The following is a 17,009-nucleotide window of genomic DNA, read 5'->3' on the forward strand; positions in this document are numbered from 1 at the left end:
AATGACATCCAATCAGCAGCAGTTCCCTGTACTGATATCCCTGGCACCTCACTTTGCATTGGATCACACTCAGTAGGCAGCTTGCTCCTATTACAAACACATACGGAGTTATGCCCCAAACTGTCTCTTTCCTAGTTCTATATTTAAGAACACAAAGCTTCAGCAAGATGTCAGTGTCTTAATAATGAAGGTTGTTAATACTCACTGAATTGGTAATGAATAGATAGACTTTCTGGGGTGAAAATAATAAAGAGAGAAGAATCAAGAAGACATAAGTAGTGCATTAAGTTCAGTAGAGAGATTCAACTGAAAATGGGGCCAGCACCCTGGAGAATGCTTGATTCATGATGGCAATGTTCTCACCACAGTCCTATACTTTTCTGTTTCTCTTTTCCTATACTATTTCAGTGTTTCTCCATATTAGTCCCATTGTATAATAATTTTTTTCCTGGTTTTCTCTTTTTACTCTGGAAAGAACTGACATTCATCCACAGAGAATAGCAGAATTTCAGATACCTAGTGGTTCTGGCAGGTTTGAATTGCAAGAAAAATTCATGCCTTAGTAATTGGTTACCAAAATTCTTCCTCCTTCCCCCCTTAAAAACCCTTCCATTTTAGGTACAACTTGGCATTTAACAAGAATCTATTAAATGGGCACTTCATAGGTAGTTGTTGAATCAATGAATTGAATTAATTGCTGCCTGTTGGTGGTGCTCATTCTTCTATTTGTTCCATTAGGAATGGCACCAAGTAAAGGCTCTCCATGGTGCTAATTCTGAGGGAAGGTTTTCTGATGTACCAGTGACCTTCTGTAAGATCTTTCTTAAATAGCTCCTAGAGAACTCAGTGTTAACTGGATTGTTATGTGTTAAGTTCTCTTATGTATCCCATAATCATGGTACCACTTCATTATTGTATCAACCAGTACTTGACTTGGATAGCTAGTGCCATCTACTGGGTTTCTGTTGCCAGAACTATCCTTTGATTCCAGGGGTTCTTTAAACCCCGGGTCTATTTTGGACAACTACCATAGAATTTGCCACTTAATACTTTCATGTTCTCTAATCACAGAAAACCATTTTTTTTAGAAACTTTAAAGAAGGACTTTCAATGAAGTATACTATAGGGAACATATGAGAACCAGAGTGTTGCAGGAAAAAATAAAAGGGAAATAATTCAGTAATAATATAGACAACAGTGATTTTTTGTGTTAATTCTTCAGCGTCTCTTAGAGGATATTTAGCCTGATTTGCTCTGCCTCCTTCTATTTGCAATCTTTCTGCCCATTTTCCTGTCGCATTCATATTAAATTAGTTTATGATTATTTGCTATGGATTCCACTGGTTGATCTACTATGTCTCAGTCCCCTAGGATCTGCTTCTCCAGGCCTCAATTGTTGGGTACAAGAGTTTAGGTTTAGGCAACATCTTTCCTTCTAGAACTCTTTAATTTAATCATTCTCAGTCTTACCAAAACTACTTATCTTGAGAAAATGCCTTCTTTTCAAATGCATGCAGACAGACAGACACACACATGCATACACATCCTTTTCTTCATACACACCCTTCCTTTTCACTATATCTCTTATGACTGATTTTGAGAAATAAATCCTTATGTTTAGAATACTTCTTCTCCTTACTTCTCTGGACTCCTTAATTTCTTCCAAGACTCAAATCAGGCACCATACTTTTCTTTAGGAAGCTTCTCCTGGTTCCCTCTAGTCCTAGGTTGTTCCCTCTCTAACTGGCATTCATTGTATACATGTTAATACACATATGTATGATGTATACACATATATCCATATATATAGATAGATAGATAGATGGGTATCATATGTAGATATAGATACAAAATACCCATCTGAATTATTATATATCATAATAATATTATTATATTTCATATATATGTATGATAGATTGATAAATTTAGATAGATAGATAGATAGATAGATAGATAGATAGATAGATAGGGATATAAAAATATGGAGATATAACTAAGTTCTAGAAGAACAGAGACAAAAGTGATACACAACCTTCTAAGAACTTTTATTGAAACACACATGCACACACATATACTCACACATATCCATATACACCTATTATTTATACCCTAGGGAGGAAGGGAAGAAGGGAGAGAAGGAAGGAGAGAGGAAGGGAGAAAAGGAGGAAAAGAGGGAAGGAAGGAGGGAGGGAGGGAAGAAGAGAGGGAGGGAAGGAGAGAATCAGACTGTTTTGCTTAACTTCCTTATACCTTTCTCCCCATTTTCCTATAATATTCATATTAAAGTAGTTTGTGTTTGGTCAGTCTACTGTGTTTCAGTTCTTTGGAATATGTTCCTCAAGCCCTCAATTGTGGATACAGGAATTGGGGCTTAGGTAGGCCATTTCTTTCTTGTGGTGGGGAGAGAGACAGACAGACAGAAGGAGACAGAGACAGAGAGCGAGAAAGAGATATTGCTTTATCCATTTGAATATTAGCTCTTGGAAGTTATTATATCACTTTTGTATTTGTACTTCCAGCACTGAGTCCAATGCTCAAAAGATGATAAATGTTTCATATCAATTTATTGATTGAATTACCAAATTTAATTTGAATAGGGCCTTGATGATAAATTTTGTCATATGGTAGATTTGCCTTTTTCACATATTCCATGGATCTTTTTTTTTTTTTTTGATGAAGAGGCCATGACTTTATCTCTATATTTCCTAATGTATGGTTTTCTCCTAATTAATCAGATCTCTAGCACTAAGCTTATACTTTGTGGGTACTTTTTTGTTCTCCCATTTGGGAAATAAACACTTTCTCATCTAAAAGTAACTAATCATACTCTAAAACATGTAGGTTCAGATTCTTTTCTGAGGAGCCTGAGGGTAGATCTCAAAGACCATATGTTTCACCTTAATTATAGATTTTATAAAAGTGCATGAAATGGACTAATTTTTAATGATTATTCTCCATTTAATGATTAGAGATATTTCAAAGTTTAGTTTTACAATACTTTCTTTAGCATGGTCCTTCCCAAAGCAAATTATACTTTTTTCTGGATTGTTTTGGATCACTGAACCACTGAGAAGAACCAAGTCTTTCATAGTTGATCACTGTACATTTTTCTGTTATTGTATACAATGTATTCCTGGTTCTGCTTGTTTCACTTAGAATCAGTTCATGTAAATCTTTCCAGACCTCCCTAAAATCATTTTGTTCATCACTTTTATAGAACAATAATATTCCATTATTTTCATATACTATAACTTATATAGCCATCCCCCAATTGATGAGCATCTACTAATTTTCCAATTCTTTGCCATCACCTAAAGAGCGGCTACAAACATTTTCTCCACATGTGGGTTTTCCCCATAGTTTATGATTTTCTTGGGATACAAACCCAGTAGTGGCCTTGCTGAATAAATATGCACAGTTTGATATTTCTTTGAGTATAATTCCAAATTGTTCTCCAGAATAACTGGATCATTTCACAACTTCACCAACAATACATTAGTGTCCCAGTTTTCCCACATCCCTTCAAAAATTTATCATTTTTCCTGTCATCTTAGCCAATCTGAGAGGTTTGAGATGGTACCTCAGAGATGTTTTAATTTATATTTCTCTAATCAATGGTGATTTAGAGCATTTTTTTTTCATATATCTATAGATGGCTTTTATTTCTTGATCTTTTCTCTCATATTATCCTTCCAAATCTTCCTATAAATTTTAAGGTACCATCATCCTTCTTGGCACTCAGATTTGCAAACTCAACATCATCTTGAATCCTTACTCTCCTTCACTCCACAGATATGTTTCGATCTATCTATTTATCTAACTACATACAAGCATCATTGTATAAACTCCTACCTTCATCCTATTTTGGCAAACACAGGTCCATGGACTCTACCTTAACAACCTATGTTCTCTGATGTCCTAAGTTTCTGAGAATATACAGGACAAAATAGAATTCCAGAGAATTAATGATGAAATGTGTTATCCACTTCCTTATATAAGGTTAATGATCTAAAGTTGCACAGCAAGCCATACATTTTGGACATGAGCAATATGTCCATATGCTTAAATATGCTTAGGTGTTACAAGGGTCTTATTTTTTCATTCCTTCTTAGTATTTGAAGTGGAATGGGAGAAAAAGAGAGAATTGATTTTTTCATTAAAAAATATTTTTTAAAAAGCCCCTTAGTTCTTGTTAATAATATCTTATCCCAGAAATCTGAAAGAATTCCAAATAGCTCCAAATCCTTTTTCATTTGTTCCCATAAGGAACACAAGGATATATATATATATGAAAATCAAGTCCTAGTAATAGCCTTAAGTATCCATAAATCACTAAGTTAAAATGCAGAATTGAATGTATTAAGAACCTCGGGTTATATCAATATAGCTTAACAAATAATACAGGAAAATAAGCCAAAATCATTCATGTTTCATATTTTTCTTGGGACCTGGTTTTGTCAATAGCTGGGCATTTAGTTATATATTTAAAACCCTCTTAAGCCCACACACCTCTATCTCTCCCTTCCCCCTCTCTCATCTCCTTTACAATAAGCCCAAACTACTCCTAACTCAGCATTCCTACTGCAATGGAAGGACCTAGTATGAATCAAGACCCACAGTTGTTATGGATAATCTATTCCTGAATCATTGAACATTGACTGAATGTCCAGGGAAGCATGGAGTAATGTATGCAACTTTTAAAATATTCCATTACATTTCACCAATCCCACAGAATAACAAAATGCTTTTTTGTTCAGTCACAGTTTCCAGAAACCATCCTTATGAAATGTGAAATCGATTATCTATGAGGTGCCTGAACTGCAAACATGAGCTATCAAGCAAGAACATTGGCTCAGATTCTGAATATATAGAGGAGTTCAGGTTCTCACCTGTGGCTAGAACATTCTTTGAGTTTGAATCTCTTCAACATTACAGTAGACCCCAAATGTGAAGGGTAAGTGGAACCCAAAGATCACAGAAGCAGAATAACCCATAGGCCTGAATTGTCAACTAAATGTAATGGATACTAAAGAACAGCCTTGAGACAAATGTGGTTTCCTACTCCTGGTTTATAACCCTCAAAATCCTTTCCCTAAAAGATTAGAATTTCTCTAAGACTGCCAGACTGGACTTAGCTTTGGTACAAATCCCAAAGCCACCTTATGACAGCTACAGGCTTCAAACTCTTTCCACTCAAGCTCAAGCAGATCAGGCACTGTAGTGAATTGGAAAAGCAAGATATGATTTCCTTACCCAGAGGAAAAGATGGTGCAGAGCAAACAAATAAATTTCACAGATGTTATCAGGATGGAGCTTGCAAATTCATCACCAGGGGCTTAAAAAAGATTTCCAAGTTTGTTCATTTAAAATAGTCTTTAGGTGATTTCCTCTATACTCTTTGATGGGTAGGGTGTGTACATAGTAATGGATTTTTGTTCTGCATAATACAAAACTGTTTAAGAAATCTTATCCCCTGGAGTGATGGGACTGTGCTATACTCCAAAAATGCAATAGGAAATGGAATTAACTTGTAAAATAGATTGAGTTGAGGTGAGTTTCTGCATCTCACCTTTCTAAAGGAAATAGCCTCAAGAAATGAATGGATGAAAATATTCTTTTGAAAGCCCACAAGTATTCCGCCTATATTATGTATAATTATAAAAGTCCAATTTGAGCAAGGTGGTAGAGATCTATAATCCCAGCTATCAGAGAGACTGATGCTGGTAGATGTCTTGATTCTGTGGTGGTGAGAGGGTGAATGGAGCTATGTGTCAAAATTACCATGCTAATCAATAACTGGTTTAGGCCTTGGTTAGCTTCTGATCTTCTAGACTGTGAAAGATGGGGAGACCTAGTCTTAAAAAAGTATATCATGTTTATTCCTTCAAGTGGCAAATAAAATGATATTCATACTTTCTCTTTGTGGCAATACTTGTTAAGGCCACTGATTAGTTGGAAATGGGAAGGAGAAATTATGCATCCCTTCATGATTTTTCTGTAATGTCTCTTGCCAGAAATTTTACATCACTAGCTGGACAAGAAATGTAGAGCTTTCATGGCTGTCCTTAGCATAGAATAAAGAAGCTTGAAGGATGAACCACTCCTATGATATTGGTTCATAATATAATATAATTACAGATACAAATGACCTTAGAAGCTATCTTGTCTTACTTTTCATCATTTAGATAAAGACATAAATTGAAGTATGTAAGAATTAAATGATTTGCTTAGCAGCATGCATGCAATATGTTGCAGAAGTGGAATTTGGGCCCCATCTTCTTGAATTTATTCAATTTTTGTTGAGAGAAGGAATGTAATCTAGGTTCAGTGATTTGCCCAGGATCACATGGCTCATTAATGTCAGAGACCAGATTTGAACTAAAGTTCTCCTGACTCCAGGGCTGGTGCTCTATTCATTGTGACACCTAGCTACCCTGTCTTCAATTCCAGTCTAGATTTTAATTCCAGGCTTATATCCATTAGGCCATGTTATATATATATATATATATATATATATATATATATACACATATATATATGTATGTATGTATATACACACTCACACACACACACACATATATTATATATATATATATATATATATTTGAAGTTGAAGATTATTTCTCCCCTACCTGTCTCCAATGTAATCATTCTGTGAACAAGTTATTGGTACTTCTCAAAGACCCGATTGTTATTAAACCTTTGGAATATCCTGTTATTTACCAAGGACTTAGGAATCTACCTTGCCATGGAAGAAAAAGGTGTATATTGCACAAGAGGACTTTCTATTTGTTGTTTGGATGACACTGGATATGTTTTCTCAAATGGGAAATGAGAGATTTCTGTTTTAATTCTTTCTAAGCTCCATTATAGCTCTAAATCTATGATTCCTTGATCCTGAGAACGCAGAAGAGAGACAACACAGACATAATGGATAGAAAGATAGATAAGCAGGAACTGAGTTTCAATCCATCGTCTTCATGAACTGGTCCCGAGATACTAGCCAAGTCAAAAACTTCCCAGTATCCTAGGCAATTCGCTAAGATTAGAAGTTGAAGAGTAAATCTCAATTTACTGTTTCCTGTGCCAATGAAGTCATTAGATCAGTTCAAACAAAAAAGGCAGATAGACAGAGATATACAGAGATAGTGAACTTGGTCTGTGTCCAGACTATATGATAGAAAGAAAAAGGAGTAGATACAGGTAGCTCTTTCCAAACAAGTATTTTAATGCTAGCTATTGGAGCCAATGGCCAATGGCCAATGGTACAAGGGATAGAATGCTGACCCTGGAGTTAGAAGAATCAAAGTTCAAATTTGGCTTCAGACAATTACTTAATGAATGACTCTGTGTAAATCACTTAATTCTGCCTCAGTTCCCGTGTGTAAAAAATGATCTGGAGAAGGAAATGGCAAACCACTGAGTGACTTTACCAAGAAAATAGCAAATGGGGTCACAACTGAAACAACGAAAAATAATCAAAGTTAAAATTAATGTCATGGGGGCCTTGTAACTTTCTGTGCCCTAAAGATGCTTTAGAGCCTCATTGTCTTGTAGATTTGAGGAAATTCAGAAATTCATTGTAGATAGATTTTTTTTTCTCCTCTGTACTGCATGGAAACCTGCAATGTCTGTGCTCTCTTCTAGCTCAGTGGGGAGAGATGACTTCATTAATCTGGTGACCATAAACCTAACAGGATGAAAGATCAAATGCAAATTCTGGAAAAGAAGAGCTTAATCTGCTTCAAATTATGGCACATGTTGGTTCAGGGCTTGGTTAAATTAATCCTGACATTCATTACATCCTATGTGTCAGTATTTGTACTAAATGATGAAAGACAGAAATGAAACAGCCCTTGCTCCAAGAATATAGTTTTTTTTAGGAAGGAAGGTGGCTCACCTCTTACATCCCCAAGAAGTTAGACAACATCCCACCAGAGATTAGAGAAAAGGAAGGTCCCAGAGGGATGCCACATAGTCAGGACACTTCTGGTGGTTCTCTGATAAGGAAGGAACTGATACTTGCTGCATGGCACAAGCCAGCATTAAACCACAATGCATGAAGCTGGTTGTCTCAAGACTATTTCATGGAAAGATGTATGCTTTTTCCAAAGAATATGTGACCTCTGCCTCATATAAGCACCCTGGAGATAAACCTTGGTCATATTATACTAATTAAAGTTTTGCTTATAGGCCTTTTGCTTATAGGCCTTCACAGCCCATGCTACATAAATTTCTGAAGCACTAAGAGTCCAAAATGAGATGGTGCAGTTCTGTCCCTTACAAAAACCTGAAGTCTGATTAGGGCTTCTCAAAAGACAATTATACTTCTCATGACACAAAGCTAATTGTTTCTTTCTGAGAAAGATAGACACTACATACATAGACACATACCCACAGAGAGACGGAGACAGAAAGAGACAAAGAGAAAGGGAGAGATTCATGAATAAAAATTGGAAGAAGTTTTTTTTTTGTTTTTTTGTTTTTTGTTTTTTTTGTGTGTGTGTGTGTGGCATAATAGTCACCCAGCATAGACTAGAACATCTTCAGTCAAATGTTGAAACCTGAAGGAAATACTGGAATAAAAGATAACAAACTGGCATAGCAGATTGAAGTATAAAATTACAGTTTGATATTCTCTATTTGGGGGATGCAGAGTTTACAGACATATGATTTCATTGATATAGTGAACATTTACTGAGGATACTTTCTGTGTATACACACTTCCTTGAAATTTGTGGTCTTAGAGAGTTGGTTGGGATCACTGAAAGATTAAGTAACTTGTCTGAAGTTATACAGCCAGATTGTGTCAAAGGCAGGGCTTGAGACCCACTTTTCCTAACTCCGAGGCCAGCTCTCTGTTTATGCTACCTTTCATACCTACATTAGGCATGATAAATGAATCCCATTTGCCTAACAACTAAGGGGAATGAGACAATAGAATTCTTATGAAGGCTCTATATTGAAAGAGCAAATAAGTCAAAAAGACTAAAAAAGTACAGAACTACTACTCAGGAATCTGGAGGTCTCCACCTAGCTTTGCTGCTATCTAGCTCAGTTAATTAAAGCAGGTCACTTATGTTTCCTAGGATTCAAATTCTTCATTTGTAAAATGAGTGGAAAGAATAAGTAGACTCTTAGATCCCTAAAATATAATACTGTGAATCACATATCCTGAAATAGTAGCCATCAGAATTCTACCTTCTTGACTATCAAATAGGGAAGTCATTATTACAAATCTTCCATGGAGGTGGGGAGGGGAAGAGCCAAGATGATAGAGAGTATACAGGTCTTTATCTGAGCTCTTTCTGGATTCCTTCAGATCAACACCAGATCAAGTCTCTCAAATGGTTTTGGAGTAACAGGACCCACAAATAATTGGAGTGTTATAAATTTCCAGCAGAAGATGTTTTGGAAGAACTTCAGAAAAGGTCTGTCTCAATGGGGCAGAGAAATAGACAGCCCAACACAAGCATAGCACAGAGATCCAGGGGAAGATGGCTTCAGTGCTGGGGGAATATACTAGAAGGCTCTTAGCCAAAATAAAACAGCATTCACTACTCTGTCTTGGTTCAGAAGTCAATAGATCAGCAGAGAGACCTCCAACTCAACTATAAAAGGCAAATAACAGCATCTGGACCTCAGCATGTTGCCAGACTTGATCACACCCACCCAACACAGGAAGGAAGCCAGTGTTGCTGGCCCCAGAGCAGTGTGAAGCCCTTGTGGTCTGTAAAGGAAGCTTGGGACAGTCTCCTCTTTTCCTTAAGAACAGACTTCAACATTTAAAAATGAGCAAAAAAGCAAAAGGAGTTCTGATCATAAATAGCTATTATGGAGACAGGGGAAAACAGACCTTAAACCCTGAGGACACTAAAGGAAAAATGTTTCCAGATGAAGCCTCAAAAGGTTATATAAATTGGGTTCTATTTAACAAGGTGCAAGAATTCAAAAAGGATCTTAAAAGAGTTAGAAGAAAAATGGGGAAAGGAAATGAAAGCCCTGGAAAAGGAAACAGAAATTTTCTGAAGAAATTTACTCCTTAATAGTTTTTTTTTAATTTTATTTTATTTAATAATAACTTTGTATTGACAGAATCCATGCCAGGGTAATTTTTTACAACATTATCCCTTGCACTCGCTTATGTTTTGTTTTTTCCCCTCCCTCCCTCCACCCCCCTTCAAGATGGCAAACAGTCCTATATATGTTAAATATGTTGCAGTATATCCTAGATATAATACATATTTGCAGAACCGAACAGTTCTCCTGTTGCACAGGGAGAATTGGATTCAGAAGGTAAAAATAACTCGGGAAGAAAATCAAAAATGCAAATAGTTCACATTCGTTTCCAAGTGTTCCTTCTTTAGGTGTAGCTGTTTCTGTCCATCATTTATCCATTGAAACTCAGTTAGGTCTCTTTGTCATAGAAATCCACTTCCATCAGAATACATCCTCATACAATATCGCTGTCGAAGTGTATAATGATCTCCTGGTTCTGCTCATCTCACTTAGCATCAGTCCATGTAGGTCTCTCCAAGCCTCTCTGTATTCATCCTGTTGGTCATTTCTTACAGAACAATAATATTCCATAATATTCATATACCACAATTTACCCAGCCATTCTCCAATTGATGGGCATCCATTCATTTTCCAGTTTCTAGCCACTACAAACATTTTGGCACATACAGGTCCCTTTCCTTTTTTTAGTATCTCTTTGGGATATAAGCCCAATAGAAACACTGCTGGATCAAAGGGTATGCACAGTTTGATAACTTTTTGGGCATAATTCCAGATTGCTCTCCAGAATGGTTGGATTCATTCACAACTCCACCAACAATGCATCAGTGTCCCCGTTTTCCCGCATCCCCTCCAACATTCATCATTATTTTTTCCTGTCATCTTAGCCAATCTGACAGGTGTGTAGTGATATCTCAGAGTTGTCTTAATTTGCATTTCTCTGATCAATAGTGATTTGGAACACTCTTTCATGTGAGTGGTAATAGTTTCAATTTCATCATCTGAAAATTGTCTGTTCATATCCTTTGACCATTTATCAATTGGAGAATGGCTTGATTTTTTCCTTAATAGTTTTGATGAAATGAAGAAAGAAAACAACTCCTTAAGAAACAGAATTTTTGAAATAAAAAAAAAAAAACCATCAATGAACCAAACAACTCATTTAAAAGTTCAATTGTTCAAATGCAAAAAAAGATAAAAAAATCTAACTGAAGAAAGTAATTCACTAAAAATCAGAAATGAGCAAATGGAAGTGAATGACTTAATGAGACATTAAAAATTAGTTAAATAAAACAAAACAAAACAAAAAGAAAAAAATAGAAGAAAATGTAAAATAACTCATTGGAAAACCTGGAAAATAAATCCAGGAATAACAATCTAAGAATTATTTAACTACCTGAAAACCATGATGAAAAAAGGGACCTAGACAACATCTTTCAAGAACTCATCAAGGAAAACTTCCTTGATGTCCTAGAACCAGAGGGTAACATAGTCATTGAAAGAATCTACCAATCATCTCCTGAAAGAGGCCCCAAAATAAAAACTCCAAGAAATATCATAACTAAATTTCAGAATTATCAGATCAAGGAGAAAATACTGTAAGCAGCTTGAAAGAAACAATTCAAATATCAAGGAGCCACAATCAACATTACCAGGACCTAGCAGCTTCCACTTTAAAGGATCCAATGAGCTGAAATATGATATTCCAAAGGGCAAAGGAATTGAATTGCAGTCAAGAATCAATTATCCAGCAAAGTTAAGCATTATTTTTCAGGGGAAAAGATTGGCATTCAATTTAATAGGTGAATTTCATTTAAATTTGATGTAAAGACCAGAGCTGAACAGAAAATTTGATCTTTAAATACAGAATTCAAGAGAAGCATAAAAAGGTAAAAAAGAAAGGAAAAAAACTGTTTTTAAAGGTTAAAAACTTTACATCCATACATAGGAAGATGATATGTTTAACTCTTGAGAATTGTATATATGTTAGGGGTATATTTAGAGAGCATAGATATAATTTGACTTTATTGTGATATTATTTTCACAAGTGATGGAAAAAGAGATTATACTGGAAGAAGAGGGAAGGGGAGATAAAATGGGATAAATTACACGACATGAAGGGGCAAAAGAAGATCTATTGCAATTGGGGGAAAGAAGGAGGGGTATGACATTGTGAGCCCTAATCTCATTAGATTTGGCTCAAAGAGAGAATATGAGACATATTTAGTGTGGAAGAGAAATTTGCCTCACTCTATTGGGAAGTAGGAGGGGGAAAGGGAAAGGAAATGGGGAGGCTAAAAGAAGGAAGAAAAGAAGTAGATGGGGAAAGGAATAAGAAAATAGAGAGAAGATGTAAAGGGGGCAGGATTTTGAGGAAGGTGGTGGTCAGAAGCAAAATACTTGGGGAGAAGAAAAGGGAGAAAAGAAAGAGAAAAGTATCTTGGGAAAAATAAGATGGCTGGAAATATAGAGTTAATGAAGGAAACTACCTTTGACTAAAGGATATTATAGATAATGAAGAAATATCAATACTAAAGATATATGCACCAAGTGGTATAATTTCCAAATTCCTAGAGAAATTAAGAGACCTGAAAGAAGAAATAAACAGCAGAACTATACAAGTAAGGGATCTCAACCTTATTCTATCAAAACTAAATAAATCTAATTGCAAAAATAAATAAGAAAGAAGTTGAGGTAAATAGAATTTTAGAAAAGTTAAGTATGATAGACCTTTGGAGAAAATTGAATGGGATCAAAAAGAATTATATTTCTTTCTTTTGTGTGGAACCCGCACAAAAATTGACCCTGTATCAGAGGATTAAAAACCTCAAAATCAAATGCATAAAGGCAGAAATAGTAAATGCATTTTTTCAGATCATGATGCAATAAAAATGACATGTAATAAAACACCAGAGAAAATAGAACAAACATTAATAGGGAACTAAATAATCTAATCCTAAAGAATGAGTGGGATTTCATAGCAAGTCTTGGAATTAGAACTTGATTGAAAAAAAGAAAAAAACACAAATAATTACCAAGAGAAGATATCCTCAAAATTCACCAGAAAAAGTCTGTTTTTGCTCGTGGGTGGGGATGGATAGATCCGGCACAAACTGAAGGCAGGTAGCAGCAGCACAGCAGACAGAGTAAGGCAGACAGCTAACAGCTGAGCAGATGGAAGGGAGTGGGGTGTGATCTCAGCCGTTTCTGTGGGGAGAGCTTTACTACAGTATTAGCTACTTTGCCCTGGCAGCAAGCCAATAGACAAGCAGAGAAGCTAAAAACACAGGGGATAAAGACTATAACTCTGAAAAGCTAGTGTCTCTTGGGACCTGGCCACACCCACCCAGAGTGTCTCAGCATGCTCTCAGAGTCTCAGTCTCAGAGCGCAGATGCAGCGCAGCCATTGCTGTCCTGCTAGTGCCTCACTGCTGCCCCTTGAAGTCTGTAGTGGAAGCTCAGTAATACTATCCATTCACCCTCTCCCCCTCCCCCCCAAAAAAGCAGATTGCATTTGTTTTTCTTGTTAGTTTGTTTTCTTTGATTCTTCTTTGACAAAATGAGCAAAAATTGTAAACAAATTCTAACTATCAATAGCTTCTATATGGATAGAGAGCAGACTTTAAACCCTGAGAAGACTAAATACAAACTGTCTCCAGATGAATCCCCAAAGGGGGATATGATCTAGTCCTCAACACACAAGACTCTCATAGAAGAAATTTAAAAGGCTCTCACAAGAGAGCTAGAAGAAAAATGGGAAAAGGAAAGGGAATGTTGGCAAGAGAGTCATTTAAAGGTAGAGTTGATAAAGAAATCAAATCCTTGAAAAACAGAATTAGTGAGTTGAACAAAAGAAAAGAGCTCTTTAAAAAATAAATTTGACAAAGTGGAAAAAATTCCATAGAACAAAACAACTCACTTAAAAACTCAATTGGACAATTAGAACAAGACATAAAAAAGTAAGTGAAGAAAATAACTCATTAAAAAATCAGAATCAAACAAATGAAAATAAATGACTCAAGAAAACACCACGAATCAGTCAAGCAAAACCAAAAAAAAAATGAAACAATGGAAAAACATGTCAAATACCTTCTTGGGAAAACAACAGACCTGGAAAATAGATCTAGGAGAGACAATCTGAGAATTATTGTACTCCCTGAAAAATATGATAAAAAAAGAGCTTGGACACTATTTTCTAGTAAATTATCAAGGAGAACTGTCCAGAAGTTATAGAAACAGAGGGTAAAATAGAAATTGAAAGAATTCATCGATCACCTACTAAAAGGACCCTAAAAGCAAAACACCAAGAAATATAGTGGCCAAAGTCCAGAACTATCAGACAAAGGAAAAAATACTGCAATCTGTTAGAAAAAAAATCACTTCAAATACAAAGGAACCACAATAAGGATTACTCAAGACCTAGCAGCATCCACATTAAAGAATCAATGGCCCTGGAATATGGTATTCCGAAAGCCTAAGGAACTTGGTATGCAACCAAAAATAACTTACCCAGCCAAAATGAGCATCTTTTTTCCAGGGAAGAAGATGGACATTCAATGAAATAAATGAATTTTACCTATTTTTGATGAAAAAAACAGAATTTAACAAAATGATCTACAAATACAGAACTCAAGAGAAACCTAAAAAAGTAAAAAGAAATCTTGGGAACTATTTTTCTGCTATGAAGATATATATGTATGTATGTATGTATGTATGTATATATACCTTGTTCTAGAAACTAGAAGTGGAAAGGAAATTGTACCCGGAAAAGGGTAAAGTGGGGGTACTACATCTCACAAAGAGGCAAAGGAAACCTATTATATCTGAGAGAAAGAATGGAGAGGGATGAACATAGTCTATATCTTACTGCCATCAAATTGGCTTAAAGAGAAAAACTTCAGACATATTAGAATTATGGTGAAACTTCTCCACCCTCATTGAAAAGTGGGAGGGGAAAAGTGAAAAGGGAAGGAATAAGCTAAGTGGAAGAGAATACAGAAATTGTGAGGAAAGGAAAAAGAGAGGAGGAAGAATTCTAAGGTGGGGGGAGGGATACTAAAAAGGGAGGACTATGAGAAGCAAGTGGTGCTCATACATTTAATGCTGGGGATGGGGGGCTAAGGGGGAAGGAAGGGAGAAAAGCATAAACAGGGGTTAATAAGATGGCAAGTAATACAGAATTGATCATTTTAACAATAAATGTAAATGGAGTAAACTCTCCCATAAAAATGAAGCAGTTAGCAGAATGGATTAAAAGTCATTTACAGGAAACATACCTGAAGCAGGGAGATACATTCAGAGTAAAGGTAAAAGGTTGGAGCAGAATCTACTATGCTTCAGATGAAGTTAAAAAAGCAGGGGTAGCCATCCTGATCTCAGATCAAGCAAAAGCAAAAATTGATCTAATTAAAAGAGATAAGGAAGGGCATTATATCTTGCTAAAGGGTAGCATAGACAATGAAGCAATATCAATATTAAACATATATGCAATGAGTGCATATTCTTAAAATCAGTGCTTAAATTCTTAAAAGATAAATTAAGAGAGCTGCAAGAAGAAATAGACAGCAAAACTGTAATAGTGGGAGATCTCAACCTTGCACTCTCAGAATTAGATAAATCAAACCATAAAATATATAAGAAAGAAGTCAAAGAGATAAATAGAATACTAGAAACGTTAGACATGATAGATCTCTGGAGAAAATTAAATGGAGACAGAAAGGAGTACACTTTCTTCTCAGCAGTCCATGGAACCAATACAAAAATTGACCATATATTAGGACATAAAAACTCAAACTCAAATGCAGTAAGGCAGAAATAGTAAATGCATCCTTTTCAGACCACAATGCAATGAAAATTACATTCAATAAAAAACAGGGGAAAATAGACCAAAAAATAATTGAAAACTAAATAATCTCATACTAAAGAATGATTGGGTGAAACAACAAATCAGAGACATGATTAATAACTTCACCCAAGAAATGACAATACCAAAATGTGTGGGATACAGCCAAAGTGGTAATAAGGGAAATTTCATATCTCTAAAAGCCTACTTGCATAAAATAGAGAAAAAGAAGATCAACGAATTGGGCTTACAACTAAAAATGCTAGAAAAGGAACAAATTAAAAACTCCCAGTCAAACACTAAACTTGAAATTCTAAAAATAAAAAGAGAGATCAATAAAATTGAAAGTAAAAAAACTATTGACTTAATTAATAAAACTAAGAGTTGGTTCTATGAAAAAACCAACAAAATAAACAAACCCTTAGTAAATCTGATTAAAAAAAGAAAGAGGAAAATCAAATTGTTAGTCTTAAAAAATGAAAAGGGAGAACTTGCCACTAATGAAGAGGAAATTAGAGCAATAATTAGGAATTCTTTTGCCCAGCTTTATGCCAATAAATTCAATCACTTAAATGAAATGGAAGAATACCTTCAAAAATATAGCTTGCCCAGATTAACAGAGAAAGGAGTAAATAGACTAAACAGTACCATTCTAGAAAAAGAAATAGAACAAGCAATTAACCAACTCCCTAAGAAAAAATCCCCAGGACCAGATGGATTTACATGTGAATTCTACCAAACATTTAAAGAACAATTAATTCCAATACTATATAAACTATTTGAAAAAATAGGGATTGAAGGAGTCCTACCAAATTCCTTTTGTGACACAGACATGGTACTGATACCTAAACCAGGTAGGTTGAAAACAGAGAAAGAAAATTATAGACCAATCTCCCTAATGAATATTGATGCTAAAATCTTAAATAAAATATTAGCAAAGAGATTACAGAAAATCATCTCCAAGTAGGATTTATACCAGGAATGTAGGACTGGTTCAATATTAGGAGGAAAACTATTAGCATAATTGACTATATCAATAACCATTCTGGAGAGCAATCTGGAATTATGCCCAAAAAGTTATCAATCTGTGCATACCCTTTGATCCAGCAGTGTTACTACTATATCCCAAAGAGATACTAAAGAAGGGAAA

Source organism: Antechinus flavipes, chromosome 3 (genome assembly GCF_016432865.1).
Source record: "Antechinus flavipes isolate AdamAnt ecotype Samford, QLD, Australia chromosome 3, AdamAnt_v2, whole genome shotgun sequence".
In the NCBI taxonomy this organism is placed as follows: Eukaryota; Metazoa; Chordata; class Mammalia; order Dasyuromorphia; family Dasyuridae; genus Antechinus; species Antechinus flavipes.